Here is a 5,433-nt window from a genome sequence, read left to right as displayed (position 1 = left end):
GGTCCATTTGGAAATAGGAAACCAATGCCATGATAAACCTAGTGAAAGATGGATGGAGGGACAGGAGGGAAAAGGCAAAAGAGAGAGAGCGAAGGAAGGAAGTCACGCGGTAAAGGCAAAAAGAAGCCAGGGGTGGTGAGCAGGCAGACAGTGAGGAAAGACTGAAGAGCGTGAGACAGAAAACAGGTATTCGATCATTTTTCTTCTTTGTCACGTGTTACTAATAAAAGCTCGTGGAGTTCTTCCAGCGTGGAAGTGTCTGCATACCCTGATAAGAATGTTTTGGAGAAAATGCCCGATGTACAAAATAATAATAATAATGCTGCCAGTGCTTGAGAAAGGACACATTTGGTTTGCTCAATTTATTTGCAAGGGTGCTTCCAACAGCAATGCAGAGTAAGGAAAAGACGGTGATTGGTGGGGTAGGCTTTCCAGAAAATTACGATGACGAGAAAAGCTGAGGCTTTGTCTCTCAATATTTGGTTTCAGCAGTATTATGCCTTCCAAGCATTTGTGCATATTGTTGATGACAACGGTTTTATTCTTGGTGGTGGCTTATGACAAGCCATGACTGTTCCCTTCTCCAGCGATTGGATCCCAGGCAAAGGAGGCCCAGCTTGCATTAAAGGCACAAAGAAAAGAGACATTCGCTAGGGTACAAGTTCTTCTCTACACTCCTCTGTGAATGGCTGGCGATAGCTTCTAGTTAAAACCACAATGTTCCTTCCTTTTTCAATTACTTGGACTATTCTGCTTCCTTCTCTTCTCCTGCCCTGAACAAAACCTTCCGATCAATCACTTCGTGTGGAATTGAGCTCACCCTCCTGGCACAACTGTCACCAGCCAAGCAATAGACAGGTCTTTGAGGTGAGCCATCGAGCCTGGGGACTATGCACTCCTTAGACTACCCCACCACAGCTGACAAGGACCAAAAGGAGGGCAGTTGTTCCCGGATAAAGCTCAGAGGCAGGGAAGTAGAGGATGGATGGAGAAATGGAAACAGTCAACACTGGGGGGAAGTGGAAAAAGCTGTTACAGTGTGAGGACTGCAACACAAGACGTGTATGAATTGCTGAATGGACAACAGATTTGCTCTGTAAACTGTCACCCAAATTACAATATAAACCCCAAACCATCACCACCACCACCACCACCACCACCCAGCAAAGCCAGATTATAGAAGTGCTGTGCCTACCGAGAAAGACGGCTGTAGATGGTAAATCAAAAAGCATTGCTATTAAGTTTCCTTTCTTACCCGCCAAGCTTGGCGAGGAATGAAATGTTAGAAGGAATTGAAATGTGTTCCGTGATCCAGGAAGGGCTGAAAGCAAGTTGTTTTAGTAACACACGGGTGTAATAGTTTGCCTTCAGAAAAAGGGGGGGAAATGGTCCAGCTGAAACATGGCTTCTGAGAGGTTCTGCTGGACCACTACAATGCCAGGCAGAAAGGTCACCTCAAAAGGTTGTGGTTAACTTTGGAGCGGTGGGAGCAAAGGAGAAATCTTACAGATTGTCTCAAAGGACACAAAGCCATCCCAGGGGCTGATTAGGAAGATGTTGCAAGAAAGCACAAAACGGCCTCCATGAGGAAAAGGCCAGGAATTCTGCACCTATGAGAATTCTTTGGGAAACATCCCATCCACCCTCAATTGATGTGTGTATGGATTGCAATAACAGTTGTATGAGCCCCTAATAAAATGTTTAAAAAATAAAAAAAAAGAAACATCCCATCCACCCTGCGTCCCTGACCTTTCCCCTTCAGACTGACTTTTGTTCCCCAAACTGAAAGGACATTTCAGAGGAACACAGTGGTTTGAGCCTCTGGAGGGTGTTCAAGCCACCATTTGGATGCAGTGTCAACTGCAGAGGGCAGAATTCTTTCAGGAAAGGTTACAGAGATGGAAGCACTGCCCCAAGAGGCTAAAGCCATAGACAGAGGGTGTGTTGAGAAAGAATAGCGCCACATTTTGACGTGTTTATTTAATTAAGGTTTCTATAGTTAGACAACAATACTTTTTTACTTACCTTCATATATGCCAAAATTAGTGCAGCACGGGACTAGTATGTCCCAGCAGGAACTGAAATATCGCATGCATTGGGAGAGCAGGGAACCAGAGAAATGGGCTCTCAAGCTGGAAACAGGTGGTTTTGTCAAAGCGGTGGCATTCTCTCACGATGCAGGACTTCACATCTTGGCTTTGGTGATGAAGACCAGTTATGTGTGACTGGGGTAGCTCCTGGGAACCTAGAAAAAATGGTGATCCACATTAAACAAAATAAAGATTAAATAAATAAAGACGCTATATCTGCCGAAGCAAATTAGTAGAGGATGAAATGAGAAGCTCCGAGGTGTGAGTGTTCCAAAAACGGGTCAATCATGCTCAGGTGAGACCAGCAAACCGTCGAGCTGACTGGCCATTTCAACTCCAGACACTTCTCCGTTTCCAGAAAGTAAATGCAGGATGTGATCTCAGTCGGTGCATGGCTGTCAGTTTCTCTCTTGACATCTTCTTAAAAGAATGATTGGGTGGGGGTGGGGGGAGGTCACTGGGCAGGAGAACAGGGATTCTGACAGAGCCACCCTGTGTGGAGATGGATGGCTAACGCATGCCCTGGTCCAGAGGCCTCCACGGGAATACAAGTCCCCTAGTTCTGTCTTCAGGCTTCATATCATTGTCTGTTTTATATATTATAGCACAATTTATCCCAACTATTTGGGAGAGGTTTTTTAAATGCTCCTTCATTTTCAGTGTTACCCATCTATGTAAGATCAAACTCTCTTTATATACTTCAACTGGCACAACATATTGTTAAAGATTTATTGCAAAGTAGATAAGAGAATTCGGCGGCATACTATTACATCAAGCATTAAAGACACAGAAACATAAAGCAATGGCACTCCTTGCCCTAGTTTATCTGTTGGTTTGGAAAAAATTTTTTTCATAAACATATGCTACTATCTATGTTATCATGGGATACATTTGTTACTGTCCATGTCAAATAAGCTTTCAACTAAAGTTTTCAAATGTTTCACTGTTAATTTATAATGCAGTTGTGTTAGTCTGGGTACTTTAGAGAAACAAATCCACAGAAACTCATGTATAAGAGAGAGTTTCATATAAAGATTAAGTGTACATCAAGAAAACATCCCAACCCAGTGCTGCTCAAGCCTACAAATCCAACATCAACCCTTTAACCCATATGTCCAACACCAATCCACAAAGTCCTCCTCCATCTCACAAAACAGAGGCAATGATGCCAACTGCAGGAGGAAAGCTGAGTCAGTGAATGTGTAAGCATCTCAGCTGGCAGGGGTCTCCACACGGCTGCTCCAGCACCCAGGGCTGCATCGGGGCAGGTCCATGTGGCTTCTCCTTGGGTATGTCTTGCAGGAAGTCAGCCTTGCCAACTAAAGCAGGGAACTGGCTAAGGTAGCTGTATCCTGGTCCGACCATCACAAAACAAGAGACATAAGAACTCGAAAGGTGAGGCTGACCGAGCCATTTATCCATCCGCCCTTCAATTAATCCCACATGTGTTTATCGGACAGGTTGGCACAATAAACTAACTCAGCAGTCAAGGCAGATAAATATAACATGTTAGGTAGCCAGAAAGGGACCAGGGTGTTTACTGGGCATGCTCCAAATTCAGGCTCTGAGACAGAAAGGGGCGGTACACCTGGGTGGGCCCCAATTTAGGTGAGGTGGGCTTAATTCAGCCAATGGGGTTAACCAGCACTGTGGGCAATGCCTCCCAGCGGAAGGCCCTGAAAAGCCAGAAACTTCCAGAACACCCCTCTCTTTTCCAACTCCGCCTGGGGCCAGGCTGCAGGTTTTCTCTGGCCTCAGGTTTCCACATGTGGGTGCCCTGAGGGTGAAGTGCTCTGAGGGTGCCTGTGTAAAACCTAAAACTCCTTCCATCCTTTATAAAAACCCACTTGGATCACAAACCAGGCTTCCATGTGAATTCTTTCTCATGCGAAACCAAGGACCAAGGTATTTCTAACCCAAGCAACCCAACAAACATATTTCAATGAAGCTCTTTGGGGTCCTCAATACACCTTTCAGAGTGTAAAGGGCTCTGAGCTCATTGCCAGGTCTCAAGATGGCACCACAGAAAGACAAGGAGGCTGAGAAGCCAACCGCCACGTTTCTTCTGGATCTTACTCATCCAGAAAAAGACGGAATTTTTGAGTCTGGAAATTTTGAACAATTTCCACAGGAGAAGGTTAAAGTCAGTGGAAAAACTGGAAATCTTGGAAATGTTCATATTGAATGGTAGTTTCTGAGAAATTGTCCTTTAAAAGGTATTTGAAATACCTTCCCAAGAAATACCTTAAGAAGAACGATGTTCATGATTGGCTTCAGGTGGTTGCATATGACAAGGAGACTTCACCAGCTTTGTTATTTCCAGATTAGTCAAGCAGACGACAAACCGGAATCTGAGGACTAGGTGAAGCCTCTGTATAAGGCTTTGCTGACTAATGCAACATATGAGTGAGAGAAACATTGAGAAATAGACTCTTATTGGTGAATAAAAACATTGTACTGCTGACAAAGGGGGGGGGAAAAGACTGTCAAGGATCTTAAAACCAAAAGACATAAGAAACTGATCTACTGAGAGATTAATAGTCAGGGTCCCTACCTGGACAGGTGGAACCAAACAGAAGCTACAGCAGAGCAAAGATGCTGAAGAGGAACAGGACCACATCCCATGGCGTGGGCAGCATCCCAACAGGCCAGTGCCCCTCATGAGCCTATTTTCGCATGACTTCTAGAACTCCTTTGCTTCTTGCCCATTTGCTCAAGCTCGGTTTTCTAGACTACAGCCCTGTAGCTTTCTGATAAGTTGGTTTTTCTTAAATTAGCTGAAACTTGTTTCTGGCCTCACACCCAGCCATCAAGTCGATCCCGACTTACAGCGACCCTATAGGACAGACCAGAACTGTCCCTGTAGGTTTCTGAGACTGTCATTCTTTACAGGAGTAGAAAGCTTCCTCTCCCACAGAGCATTTGGTGGCTCCAAACTGCTGACCTTGCAGTTAGCAGCCCAACATGTTAACCACTATGCCACAAGGGCTCCCTTGTTTCCATGGACTGTGTCCAAATCATGAGAATGGAAACATTATCTAATAAGGCTTTGTTCTGGGACCTCTTCTGAGTTCCTTCCTATGGAGGTAGGCATCTGTGCCACCACGGGGGTCCAGGCAACAAATGGGAGATTTAATTGGAAAAGCCAGCTTTGTTCTCCCCGAGTTCCTTTAACCCTGTAGTGAACTGTACCCTCACAAAGCACCACCTCCCTTTGTAATTACTTGTTTGCAAACCAGTCATTAAAGATCGAGTTAGCCCTTTACACCAGACTCAGCTGTCTGCTGCATTTAGCTTCAAAGTGTGGTACATACATCGGTGGAATAATCTACCCAACTACGGG

The 5,433-nt window shown here is 44.9% G+C and overlaps 1 pseudogene; it reads left to right on the top strand.

Moving 5' to 3' along the window:
• Window positions 1–4,104: 4,104 nt before the first annotated feature.
• LOC101659992 lies at window positions 4,105–4,452 on the top strand (annotated as a pseudogene).
• The last annotated feature ends 981 nt before the right edge of the window (window positions 4,453–5,433 follow it).

The sequence above is a fragment of the Echinops telfairi genome, unplaced genomic scaffold (assembly GCF_000313985.2).
Source record: "Echinops telfairi isolate 266 unplaced genomic scaffold, ASM31398v2 ScPeMD7_1;HRSCAF=3_0, whole genome shotgun sequence".
NCBI classification, from domain to species: Eukaryota; Metazoa; Chordata; class Mammalia; order Afrosoricida; family Tenrecidae; genus Echinops; species Echinops telfairi.
Note: the sequence above shows the minus strand (reverse complement) of the source record. Positions and strands in the feature narration are given on the sequence as shown.